General features: G+C 44.9%; 1 pseudogene; it reads left to right on the top strand.

Annotated features, from left to right (window-relative positions):
* Window positions 1-4,936: 4,936 nt before the first annotated feature.
* On the top strand, window positions 4,937-5,116 carry LOC142567662 (U2 spliceosomal RNA; annotated as a pseudogene).
* Window positions 5,117-14,421: the final 9,305 nt, after the last annotated feature.

The following is a 14,421-nucleotide window of genomic DNA, read 5'->3' as shown; positions in this document are numbered from 1 at the left end:
AGGCGGTATTACTTGGTGCGGCTCTAGTTGATAGTTGATCGTTGATAGTTGTAGCCGAAGTGGACCTCGTGTACCTTTTAACGCTATGCAGTGTAAATGGGCCTCAAATGAATACCTTCGCGACAATGCAGTACAAATTTTTGTCCAAAGACCTGCCATTTAGGCGAAGTATCATTTCGGCACCGTGGAAATGTGCATCATATGTGGCAAAATGTTCGCTTTCGAAGAGTAATACATTTTTGTGGCTGTTTGATATGCAGGGTGTCCCACATAACATGAGCCAAAGTTTTAAAAAAGACTGGCCCGCGACAGGGCGTTATGTCTGGTGTATAGTATCCGGGCGTGCGACTTTTATCGTATGACGCCGCAAATGCGTGCTGCTGGCCGAGCGAAGCCGAAGCGATAAAGCGTCTATGGAGACGAAAGGGAGCAAGAACATATAGCTTTAATTTTTGATGCTTGAAATGGGCAAGAACTGGCAGCCTGCCGGCGCAGTGTAATGTGGTTGGGTGGGGAAGCGGCGATAGGGCCGGAATGATTTTCCAGTGACCTTAGGTCCAAAAAAGCGCCCATTGAATGTAACGTGTGTTCTAAGAGGTCACCAACTGCTGCAATGCACAGTTGGCCTCTCATAGGCACATTTACCGAGGCGTTCTCGATCATAGTGTCAGGGATGTAGTTGCAGGCTTGTCTTATTTTTTCTTTTAGGTTCTCTGATGTTGTGGTTGGTGTCTGGTATACTTGATCCTTGAGCTAGCCCCAGAGAAAAAACATCGAGGGGAGTTAAATCTGGTGACGGTGCCGTCCAAGCAGCGGGCCCATGCCGTCCAATCTACTGCTGCGGGAATACTTCATGCAGCAATGCGCAAGCTTTGCTGCTGCCGTGCGCGGGAGCACCATCATGCTTATACCAAATATCCTTGACCGTAGCCAATGGCACTTCGCACAGAAAATTCTCAAGCGCCCCATCAAGGATGTCGTTGACGTATCTTTCGCCTATAAGCTTGTTATAAAAAAAATACGGGGCCAATGATAGTGCCACGGTAAATTTCACACCACACATTAACCGACCAATTATATTGGTGATGTGTCTTCAAAACCCAGAGACGGTTGTCGTCGCTCCAATAGTGAGCGTTGTGGATGTTGACTTGGGCATTACGTGAAAAGGCAGCTTCATCGGTCCACAGTATTTTGTTGACAAAGCCTGGGTCCTCTTCCGTCTTGATTATAATCTAATTTGCAAAGTCCTTTCTATTTTGGTAATCACGGGGCTCCAACATCTGGTGCAGCTGCATGTGGTACGGAAGAAGTTGGCTCTTCATAAGCACTCCCCACACTGAAGATTTTGACACTTCAGCATAAACCCCCACACTTCGAACACTTGAATGTGGGTCTGAAGAAAACTTTGACAGGACATCTGTCTCCACGTCCTCTACCAGGATTGAAGATTTATGTCGTTTCTTCGTAAAAGTCCCAGTCTGTCTCAGCGTTTCATATGCACGCACAATCGTCATTGAACTCGAACGCGTACCTGGATGCCAGCGCTGAAATAGCTCAACTGCGCGCCTTCTATGTCCACTTGACGTACCTAGATCCAAAAAACTGGAGGACGCTTAAGCTTCGCCTTCAAGAGTGGAACGCGACAGCGTTCCCATCGACCCGCCAAGGGGTGTAAGACAATGCGCTACGGCGCAGGGATCACTTACGAGGCGCCCCGCATCGGACTTTGCGCCCACCTATCACACGGAGAGCGTCGAGCAACGCAGCGTTCGGCGCGGCAACGAAACGTGCGCCTGAGCAAACGGAACGAACCAAAGAACTCGGTGTCTCGGAGGGGGAAACGATCTATGCCAGCCAAACGTCGTGATCGGCACGGGTAGAGAGATAGATAGATAGTAATCTAAAGAAAGGAACGGCGCTTGATTCTGCAACCCGCGTGGGAGCACGGCGAAGCGTCGTCAGGGGAGAGGGAGTCGGGGCCGCGACGCGCCTGGCACCGGTCCGCGCACAGCCCCAATGCGCGCATGGCGCGCCACCTGTCGGGGCAGCGCAGTACATTTAGAGGAGGGGGTCTTCTGTGTTTGCCGCAAGATGGCTCTGCGTGTGCGGTAAGCGCAGAAGAAATGTAGCGGAAACGTACTTCGCTACTCGTGTAAATGCGACTTCTGTAAGTTACATGCTCATAATTACCGATATACACCGCAGTATAACTTTCTACGGCACGTTTTGAAGGGAACACCGCGTTCACTAGAAGCGTGTTTGTACCTCTTTCAAGCACCGAACTCGTGGCTCAGTGGTAGCGTCTACGTCTCACACTCCGGAGACCCTGGTTCGGTTCCCACCCAGCCCATCTTGGAAGTTGCTTTTTATTTATGAAGTGCCTGCCGTGATTTATCGCTCACGGCCAACGCCGCGGACACCGACACCGACGCCGACGACACCGGCTTTTCTGCGACACGAGCTCCTTAACGCTATCGCGTTAAAACCATATCCGCTCTTTCCTCATTGTTGTAAACCATATCTGCTGCTCAACGTTGGTCACAGCCAAATAGCGTTGCTGTGGAGAACACGCAGGGATACGGGCGCCTGAGGAGCACTGGGTATATTGCAATTCACTGGGATTGGTTCAAACGAGGTACGTAAGGTATGATCTACATCAGGTATATTGGAACGGCCTGCGGGCACACTGTCTCAGGGGCGGAGGCGCCGGTCACGGTGCACATATGAAGCCAGACGCGGCCACCCGATAGTGCGACCACGAAGCGATGCGCACGTGCGGGGTTAGAGATCAAAAAGGAACATATGGTAGACAGTGTGAGAAGGCTAGCAGACGAGGCCAGTGCAAAAAGAGTCATCGTCTGAAGAAGACATGCGTAACCTTCCTTGAATACAGCCAATGTTTTTTTTTTTACCATTCGTTAGTTTTGGCCCCGTGTAATTTATCCGCTATTATTCGAGCCCTAAGGTTTAAAGTTGTAGGATCATCGTTCAATTAGAAAACTACTGCAAGGCAATTTGTGTACAAAGGCAAAATTGTAGCATCATCTTCCATCGTTCCCACGCGCTTGGCTCTTTCCTTCTTTCAAGCACAATCAACATGCTTTTGTCTTTTTTGTGGCTTTACACGCTTTATCGCTTCGGCAACGCTCGGCCAGCAGCAAACATTTGCACCGTCATGCGATAATAGCCGCATGCCCAGATACCTACACCAGGCATAACGCCCTGTCGCAGGCCAGCCTCGCTGCAGGAGACCTTGTTCATCCATCGCACGCTTGAGAGCAGCGCAAAAACAGTGCGCAAGCGCCCCGTCGCATGATATATTTTTTTATATCTCGCGGGCTTTCTTTGGAACGCTGAAAAGAGGACCACGTGAGATATATCGCGTTGGAAACAATTTATTGAGAGGTTTCTCGAGTTGCTCTACAACTTTGCATATCACACTTGGGGTCTGCAGCGAATACTTGAAAAGTTGATTAATTAAACACAACTAATCCGTTAGTTAAGGGGGAAATAATATATAGCCTGAGTAGCTCTAGGCCAGTGCCAACATTATGCCTTCGTTTCAACTCGCTTCCGGAGTGTCATTTGGCTTTGGCTTTGTGTGGCTTTGGCTCAAATTGTGTGGGACATCATGTCTATACGGAAGAGGCACACGCTTACGAAATCACTACAAACTGACTTAAAGGAACCATGCAGTCGGCAACAATCCTACTTTGTTGTGCCGGTAAAACGGCGACGATTACACTTTCTAAACACAGTTCGTAGATGCTAACACTTAAAAAATAGCAATACGCCGGAATTACGATCGCGGGAGCTGATGTACAAGCTGTGCCCTTATGCCTGAGATAATAGGTCGCATGAACGTTTTTTTCCAACCAACGCCCACTTCGAAGTTGCGGCAGATGCGAGTGGCACTCGCAGTGGTGTCACGCTGTCTGCAAACAGATATCTATGACGTCATCTCCCATTGAGCGCCCAGGAAGATGGCGCGCATCTATGCATCATCCTTCTGGGCTCACCCTCGTCGGCTTCCCCTTGCACGCACAACATACAGTGCGTTTCTACGAAGCCTTTATGTAATATTGAATAGTAATAATAATAATAATAATAATAATAATAATAATAATAATAATAATAATAATAATAATAATAATAATAATAATCTGTAACACCCGGTATATACCGTGCACGGCGTGATGTCCTGTCGCACTTGGACTTTATACGGAACAACATGGCAACGGCGACGGCGAAAATTTGCCTGCGGTGTCCATATAAATCCCATGGCGCACACACGCACGCACACACACAGACAGACAAAAAATCAGTGCCATTCCACTCTGTGAAGGTGGATGACCAGCGAAGCTCTCTGTGTGGGCCCCTTAGTGGCGAACTGTCCATTGTCGTGCGTCAAACGCCGTACGCACACAAATGGAAGGCGAGGTGCGACTAGTCGCTCCTCCACGACGTTGAGCCTCGGAAGGTGATGGGGCACCGGGGGGTATGCGTACCCATGTATTGTTTGAAAACGTGTCGCGACGCCTTTTATTAACGTATCCCTGCACGTAGAACAGACACGCACCTCACCGCACTCCGAGGGCACACGCTGCTTCACCGTAGCCAAGGCGATCGTGCGTTGGTCGACGTCACTCGACAAGCACAAGCGGTCACACACAACACAGGTCACACTGAATTTGTTCCCTACCAACTCCCTCATTGGGTTATATATATATATATATATATATATATATATATATATATATATATATATATATATATATATATATATATATTCGCGTGAACGACGGGACCGCCGCCCCGAGAGGAAACTATCCACGAGTGACGTTTCGATGGGACGGCCACCACGGGAGAGCGGAAGCGAAGGAAAGGCGATACGCAAGCGCTTGGAACGCAAAGAGAGGGCGGTGTGAACGTAGGCATGGCCGACGCGGGTCGAAATGTAGTATCTGTTTTTATCAGCCTAATATCTGGTACAGGTTGTATTTAGACCTAAGATATTAAACTTATTTTTGCAAGCTGGCGGAGTGCTTGAAGCCTGCTTCACCTCCGCCACCAGTCGGCCCGCTATAGCACTATCATTGGAATCGGTCCACGTTTTTGGGCTACGGTCATCGATCCACTTGGAATGTGGCCATACACAGCTTCTCTGTAAAAAGAAGGTTGCCCACGTCTCTACGTGCTTCGCTGCAGATGATGTCTAACCGCGTAAGCGTAGTTGTGGTACATCAGTGTATGGCATACACTCTTAGGCAAAGTTACACCCTTTGGCATGCCCCTTCTGCCACACAACAATAATCGTTATCTGCCTTGATGCGTTTCCTTTCTTTAACGCTGCGAGCCCGGTACTTTCCAGTAACGAACGGCACGCGCGTTATCAGCGTAGAACAGTTTACACCCTTTGGAGTGCCCCTTCTGATAACTTTGCCTAAGAGTGTAGACGTTACTGTCGGCCTCATAGCAATGGCCAGTTAGCTAAGCGCCGCTTACGGCCACAGTGTTTTCTACAAAAATTACTAGAGAGAACTTGGGCGCTATTGTGTACGGGAGCTGCAGGTAAGGCGCTTCAGCCAACGTGGGAATGATGGGTACTATACATGAATTTCTCTAAGATTCGTGCTTACAGTTTGAAACGGCTTTTTTTACTTTACAAATTAACAGATTATTTCCAACAAGATAGTGGGTTATAAATGGCGCAGTTTGCACGATTATGTATGTATTAAAGGCGTATAAAGTGTATTGCAAGCATATACACAAGAACGCCTGAAGGTACAGAAGCCCGAAGATCAGAGAAGTCCATCATTTCCATTGTAGTCAGACGATCGCCACACCTGAGTTCCTTCTCGTAATTTTAATATGAATCTCTAGGCTCACGGCTCATCCCGCTCTCTTTTCACGCGCTCCAACAAAACTGAGTACTGCGTTGGTGTCGCATCTTCAAAGGTCCGACTTGCAAATACGGAAGTGACGCGCAGAGAGTTCACCCACAAAATGACGATGACACCAAGTCGACGCGCACCGCCAGGCTCCGCTCAGTCGACTTGGTCGCGGAACCAGGGCTGCGCTCGGCGTCAATCCGCTGCCACGCTGAGCTGAGCGGCCGTGCAAGCGCTACTACGCTTCTCGAGATCGACCGGCCTGTGTGAACGCCTGTGATTGGAACGCCTTTTATGTTACCCGTTTCGCTATTTTCTTTTATTTTCTTTTTGCTTTTCCCCTTTCTTTTTCTTCTCGCTCTTTGTCCTCTTTACAACCCCTAGATCCCTCACCTTAGTAAAGGCTAGCAAACCGGAAACTCGCCTCTGGTTGACGTCTCTGCCTTTCCCCCCTCCCTCTCTCTCTGAGCTTAACGGTACTGTGCAATTTCTTAATATACATCTCAAATTGTCACCTAGAACTGTCTAATGCAATAGCAGTGTGGTTTTCATTAGACATTGCCGACGACAAAATTCACCGACACCGCGTAACCAGTATATGTTCCTTAACGCAGAACGGCAATTCTGAAGGAAGATAAATTTATACCAACTGTTTTAGACGGGTGTTGTGAAGTCTCACAGTCTTTTATTGTACAGACATATCTCGTCGACAACAATAAGATAATCTGAAATTTATATAGAATTACTGTTTGCAGTTCTCTGCTATGTGGAGTTTCTACACAAATAGTGAAGAAAGAAGGTAATATGGGTTGTCTTTTTACTACAGGAGCAATAGAAAGTCGCAATTAGGTTTATCTCGTGGTTTCTGAAAACTCGTTCTCCTGGCCAGCAAAACTTCGGCGGGCAGCCAAAGAAGCACTTACAAAATTAGTTCATTACAACAGTCGCCCGACTCTAATGTCACCATGAATAAGTCATTGCATCTGAGGCTGTCTAAGCAAGACAGCTAAAGAAATTACATTATTCAGCCTTTTTCACGAAGGCACACTATCGCTCTGGCAGACCACAATGATGTTGCGTGAACTCGTCAGAATGCTATTGCAGAATCGGAGGTCTTTTCCTCCCTTCCCCCCCTCATGACGCCCAAAGAAGTGTGATCGCATTTGCTAGATGTCTGTAAATGGTGTTGCGTGCGTACGACGGAAAACAATGGAAATTGAAGGACGTGTGTTTCGGTTTCCACCACGTCGATGACGTGCATAGCCTTGTCGCCGGTTTCGGCGGATTCCTGGCTTCAATGGGTGTTCAAATGCGCGCTTATTGGGACACAAGATATAAGGTGGGTCAGCGCCTCTTTGTTTTTCGTAACAAAACAATAAATCTCTTTATGACACCTGTAATAATATAGTCGACCCTTACGCACCTCAAAAGCACACAGACCTCTTAACGCATGACCGCATTATTTATTCAATGGTTTCACAAAAGACACGTAACGTTTGAGTTGTAAAAATAATAGGGGTTTCATAGAAAGTCGCTAAACTCGCTATACGATGTCCAAAAAAAAAACCGCATACGCGCTTGAAGAAAGAAAGAAAGACAGAAATGAAAAAGAGCACACCTTCCTGTGATACGACGTACGTGTAAGTAATTTATCGGGCAAACCTTATCTAATCGCTACCTTCTTAACCCGGTACTAGCTCCGAGCCTCTTAACTCACGGGAAAATGAAACTCCTTGCAATATTACGCATGATACGCTTCATTTGCTCGCTAGGAACCCGGGAAGCCTTTCCTCTTCATTTATCGTTACGCTCAGCGCGAGCACCCCACAGCGCTTCGAGCTCCTCTCTTGAGTTGCTGTTTTCTTTTTCCTTCATCATCGAGACGTGCGTGTACTACCGCACAGGGAACAGACGCGATCATTCCCCTGTATCAGCGTTTTAGTAAATGCGAAAGAGTCGGAAGAAGGCGAGAACACACAACAGTGGCTTAAAGCGCCATGCGCAGACATTGATGCTCATATAAATATGCTTATTTCTTAAAGTACTATAGGAAAGGAAATGACTGTTGCCTATGTATTGTGTGCAGGGTGATCTAAATTCGTGATAACGCTGGTGCTGATCCTTTAGAGCTACATTTAGTGCTACATTGTTGCACATGACGTCATTTGAAGAAGGGATGACGATTACACGGAGTGTGCAGAATTTCAGGCTTCCTTTCTTCTTGTAATTCTTCTCCAATGAACGGCTCATCAGAAAAAAAGAAAAATTACATTACCGGCAACTTTTATTTTTGTAGGTTCATAATTACAAATATTCGGTACTATTTGTTATGTCAATTAAAACTGTGCCACGAAATTGACGATTTTTTTTCATAAGTGAAGAACTAATCTTCAGAAAGCTTCATTGAGTTATGTTGGCTCATATCTGTTACAGGTGAAAAAGCTCTGCTCTTTGCGAACGATATATTAAATAAATTATAAGCACCCGCATACACTTCCGTGCGTCCAAGACAGAAACACTCGTGCTCTTAAATAGTAAAGTGAAATGCTAAGATCAAGTCCTTAGCACATTTAGCGAGCTCATCTTACGCACATCGGAAGCGATGAGCACTGTGTGGGGCCATGGTGCAGCAAAGTGTTCTCGGTCTCGCCGGCTAGATTGCCCTTTCGTCGCTGCCATCAACTTCCATTAGTAGATGGAGTATTGATCAAGAGCGAAACGAAATGGCCGAAGCATCCGCGTGCGATGCTTGATGGAATTTTAATGGACTGTTGTGCGAGTTTTCCGCGCGAGTGAAACAAACAGATGATGGCTACGAGTAGGCTCCTCAACCTGCTCTTAGTGACTTCAAGGTCGGGAGGAAAGTATGACGTGTGCTGAGAAAAATACCGCATGGTAAAATTTTAGCCCAATGACCCCGAATAATAAGACACAATTTTGCATAGCATCAACGGCGAAGCTACCTTGGAGGAAGCACACCTCATCAAGCAAAATTTCCCCCGTATCCCAGTCTTCCTTTCACTACATTCCGAAAAGTGTTCAGCTAGAGCCTTTCTACTCGTTTAGCGGCACCAGCGGCGCAGATAGCCAAATTACTCGCACCTCGTTTGTCATATACGAATTCATTAGTACGACAAGGATGGGTGCTTCCGCTACTCTCTCATCAGATAATGGCTATCATAACAGTGCATAACAATGAAGAAATGTAGGTTTAAGATAATTATGATTTACGACTAATCTCTTAAATTAAGCGCCCATCGGCACTAGTGTGACTGGTGCATCACGGTCAGTTTGATGGACGCATTTGCCGTGGTATCAACTTGCACGCCTGTACGTTGGGGAAGAAACATCGTGATTGATAGCGTCACATTGTCCCTAGGCGCCCGTTTGCAGACCCAGTCGGCCAGGCGCGTCGCTCGGTGTCTCGCTCAGGCTACCGCCATACAGTCAAGCGCCCCATACAGCTAATCCTTATAATTCGTTCAAAGTGAACATAGATAATAAAATATTGATAATAAGAGAAATTTTGTGTCAAGCGCCCCATACAGCTAATCCTTATAATTCGTTCATAGTGAACATAGATAATAAAATATCGATAATAAGAGAAATTTTGTTGATACGTGGATTACGAGTTTTACCTTCTTGTGCAAGTAATGTACGCCTTTTCGAGCAATCCAGTTCAAGGACTAGAGTTACGCTATTTCGCCCAGGCAACATTTAAACATCTTGTGTGGTCTAAAAGAAAAACGCCTTCTATAATCACTGAAATGAGGAAGTGCCCACAAGTTAGGCGTTTGCATTTCATCTCACTAGTACGTAAAGTGAAGTTGGTGTGATAGAAATGCGAAATTAATGTGAAGTGTGCTTCCACAGTGCGATCTTTATTGTAACAACACTTGCCCCATAAAGAACACCGAGCGTACTACATTTTTTTAGCCTCCCCATGCTTCTCAGGAGCAATTTGGCAGCAGTGCTCGCAGGATTCACGTCAGTAACAAGCATTCTCTCTCATCACATTGCTGGGATCTTTATCGCCGCGCGCTGCAACGGGTACCACCGACCGGAGCACTGAACGGACAGCCTAAGCGATACAGATCGTGTCGACACGCGGCGCAGTCCTACCCAATCGACACGTGGCTTGGTGCTGCGGAACGGGAGCGCCTGCGCAGATGACGGCGTTCTAGGCCACGGACAATATATAAGCCGGGATCATTCTGCTCTGACCACAGTTTGGCAGCAGTGCTCGCAGGATTCACGTCAGTAACAAGCATTCTCTGTACGCAGGTGAGGATTCATTCCTTCATCTTAATTATACCGTTGCTAGCACTGCTGCCAAACCGCTTTTTTTGTCTCGTTATTACTGTTTTGTTGAAAGATGACTAAGGAGCTAGAAGTCTTTCAGCGACAAATACGGAAGGAACTTCGCGACTTTAAGAAAAGTGTGGACTATTGCAGTTCAGTCAGTGAGGACATTAAGCCGCTTACGGATGAGATAAAGTCCTTGCGAAAAGAACTCGCAGAAGCACGGAAAGCTAACGATATTCTCGCGATGGAAACAAAGACATTACGCATGAAAGTTGAAGACTTGGAGGCGTATACCAGAGCAAACAACCTTGAAATCAAGGGTGTGCCTAATCAAGGTGATCCTTCTGAAGTAGTCCAGAAAATTTGCGCAGCAGTTGGGGAACCCATAACTTCCACAGATATTGATATTTGTCACAGAATAGGAACTAAGCACCCCGAGGTGAAGAATATCATTGTACGCTTTGTTCGCCGAGAAAAGCCAAATGCTATTTTCACCAAAGCCAAGAGAGCGCGTCTTTCTGCTAACCAAATTGGCTTCCAGTCCGCCGATCCTATATTTGTTAATGAAAACCTAACTCGGCTTGGGAAACAACTTCTGGGTACTGCGATAGCTAAGAAGCGTGATGTTGGATAGAAGTACGTATGGACAAATAATGGCAAAGTTCTTGCCAGGAAAACAGAATCATCGGAGGTGCTGCGAATCGCTGAACGCAACGATCTGGACCAAATGTGTCACTAAGTACCGAACTGACACTTTTAAATGGCTCAATCTGCTACGAAATGGCTCTATTTGACAGTTTTCATTACTATGATGCGGACAGTTTTAATAAAGCAGCCGAACATATTGGAAAGCATTTCAGTGCTTTTCATCTAAATGTGCGCAGTATTAAAAACAAAATTTCTGATCTCAGCACGTTCCTTGATTCCTTAGCTATAAAATTTGATGTTATACTGCTTTCCGAAACATGGCTCACTCCGAATGACACTCGTTCACAATTAGACTAATACACATACAATGGTGTTACCAGGACTACCAATCGTGGGGGAGGATTAGCCTTGTATGTGAAAGATTGTCTTACGCATGATGTCATTGATGAGCTAACGTTCGTGACCACTAGCCTCGAATGTATTACAATATGATTACCAAATATTGCAGTTATTGCAGTGTATCGGCCACCCGCGAGCAGAAAGTCTGAATTTCTTGATACCTTTGAAAGCCTTATATGTAAGTTAAACTTATTGCACGTGCCTTTTTTTCTGATGGGTGACACAAATGTCAACATGTTAGGCGATGACGCAGCCACCGTGCCGTTTGAAACTATTCTGTCCACATATCATTGTTCGAACACCATTAGGCTGCCCAGCCGAATCACTGATCATAGCGCCACACTGCTGGACGTTGGCATAAGAAACGCGCCAACAAATAAGATTGCTTCAGGCCTATTTTCACTCGACCTCAGTGACCACTTACCAGTCTTCGCTCTTTTCTCTACTGCACCTAACAAACCTAACTACACCGACAAAACAACGTATCGAGTCATAAACCAGCTAACACGTGATAAATTTCGCTCGGAACTAGCGCTTACGAACTGGACTTTCGTATACGCAGAGCAGGATTCTGATAGCGCATATAGCGTTTTTTTTCGCTATCTCAAAGCATATTACAATAGCAATTTTCCCATCTTATCGCACACATTAAACAAAAAGAAAATTCGAAAGCCATGGATCAGCACGAGCCTTCACAAAAGAATCAAAATAAAAAACAAAATGTATCATAAGTGTGTTCGAACACGTGACCTAGCCGCTCTAAAAGAATTCAAAACGTATCGCAATAAAGTAAATGCCGACATAGAAAAGCTAAGAAGATATACTATGAATGCCTATTCGCCAAGATTTATAATGATCCTCGCAAACTATGGAATGCAGTTAATAATCTGGGACAATTTGTGGAAAACAAAACGCGCTTCAACGTCAAAGCCCTCTCCCAAGACATGAGCGATGATGCGGCTATTATGGCTTTGAATGAATATTTTGCCCACTCCGGCGACTATTTGCCGCCTTCTGAACAGAGTACGCGGGAAAGAATCTGCCGTAGAGTAAGACAGCCTAACACAATTAGTTTAGCCTCAGTGACACCGTTTGATGTATTAAGCTCGATAAGTATACTACGTAACAATGTCGCAACAGGTTCTGATGAATTAAGTGCGGCGCCTATGAAGTATGTTGCGGATCTCATCTCGGAGCCCCTGCCTCATATCATTAATTGTATGTTCGTTTCTGGACTTTTCCCTTCCGATCTGAAGCTTGCGCGTGTATGCCTTGTGCATAAAGGCGGTGCTCTAAATGACATTTCGGATTACAGGCCAATCTCTGTTTTGCCCGTTCCTTCAAAAGTGTTTGAATCTGCCATAAATTGCAGACTGAGGAACTTTCTTAGTAAGCATAACATAATAAACAATGCTCAGCACGGATTCCAGAAAGGCAAGTCCACTGAATTAGCCCTGTTAAACGTAAAAGAACAGATACTAAACAATTTCGAAAAAAGGCTGTATACAGTTGGATTGTTTCTTGATCTGAAAAAGGCTTTTGATAGTATAAAACATGATATCCTAGAACAAAAATTATTCGACTGCGGAAAACGCGGTGTTGCTCTTCAACTTATTAAAAACTACTTATTTGCCAGAAAACAATATGTTAAAGTCGGAAGCTTAACGTCAGCAGAAATTGAACTTAAGCAAGGCGTCCCACAAGGTTCGATCTTAGGACCCTTATTATTCATAGTTTATATTAATGATATATGTAAGATCCCTTACACAGAAAAACTAGTTATGTATGCTGATGATACGAATGTCTTTTTTAGTGCTGATTCAATGAACAGTCTCCAAGTTACTGTAACAAATTATTTAAGGGATCTGGAAGTGTGGCTAAATGAAAACAAACTTGCATTAAACGCACGTAAAACAAAATGCGTTATTTTTAGGCCTACGAACAAACCATGTATTAATCTGAAATTCTCATTTCAAGGCACAACGTTAGAGTGCGTTCGCAAGCAAAAATTTCTGGGTGTTTGGTTCGAGGAAAACATGTCGTGGAATACCCATGTGTCCAGGCTTGCTTCTGAATTGGGCAAAACTGTAGGCTGTCTGTACAGGTTATCAAACCTAGTTCCATTATGGCTAAAGAAAGCTATATATTACGGGCACTTCTACTCTCGCTTGTCTTACTGCGCGCTAGTATGGGCAAGAACGACTGTTCAGAACCTAAACAGGCTCGAAGTGTTGCAGAAGAAGGTTCTCAGAATATTTGAAAATTTTTATGGGCACCCTCGCGAACTGCGTACTCATCAGCTGTTCATAAAGCACGATATTACTAGAGCAAGTGATCTTTATACATATAAACTACTACTTTATACAAAAAAGACAAGCTTTATGAGCATTCATTTGATAGCTCCCCCCGATACTCTCTCCGTAATCAATCCATACCAGTTCCTTTTTCCCGTACAAGCTACGGAGAATGTCTTCTTCAATACCAGATACCAGCAATACTGAACAAATTCTTAACTTGTACCAAATTCGAACTACCAGAATATCAATTCAAGAAACATGTGCGAAATATGCTTTTAAACATGTAAGAGCCATTCGAACAAGATCGTTATTTTGCTATCTTGATATATATTTCATTTTGATGTATAAAATTATTTTTTGCCTTTGCATAAGTGCTTATAAAGATTTTGCGACATCTGTATTATATGCAATTATGTTGTGCACTAAGAGTGTTGCGTTGCGTGTATTATATTTCATGCCTATATTTTTGTACAGCGCTTCAGATGATTATTTTTGCAATCTGTCTGCTGCTGTTTAATGGTTTCTTGGGCACTCTCAAGATGTCTGCGACATCTTTTCGCCCAAGAACCTCCGACTCGGTGTTGGAAATAAACTTCACTTCACTAATTCCACTGGTGAAGGCGAAAAAAAAATCGAGTATTGCAATAAATAAATTTATGCTGCTTTAACGGGTAACTGTTCTTAAGGTATTCAAATGAACATATACCGGTTGAAACGGGTTTGAATTAAGCCTCATTTTCTCGCACCGGAGTTGAACCGGAAGGGAAACAGGTACAAAAAAAATGTTTCGCTTCGACACTCTGATACCAATACGACTGGATAGGACGTTTGCTAACACGCTCCACCACTTCTTTATGAAAGATTTTCTCTAAATTGGAAAA

This window comes from Dermacentor variabilis, chromosome 1 (assembly GCF_050947875.1).
Source record: "Dermacentor variabilis isolate Ectoservices chromosome 1, ASM5094787v1, whole genome shotgun sequence".
Taxonomy (NCBI): domain Eukaryota; kingdom Metazoa; phylum Arthropoda; class Arachnida; order Ixodida; family Ixodidae; genus Dermacentor; species Dermacentor variabilis.
The sequence above is the reverse complement of the archived record's forward strand: the minus strand, read 5'-3'. Positions and strand labels throughout refer to the sequence as shown.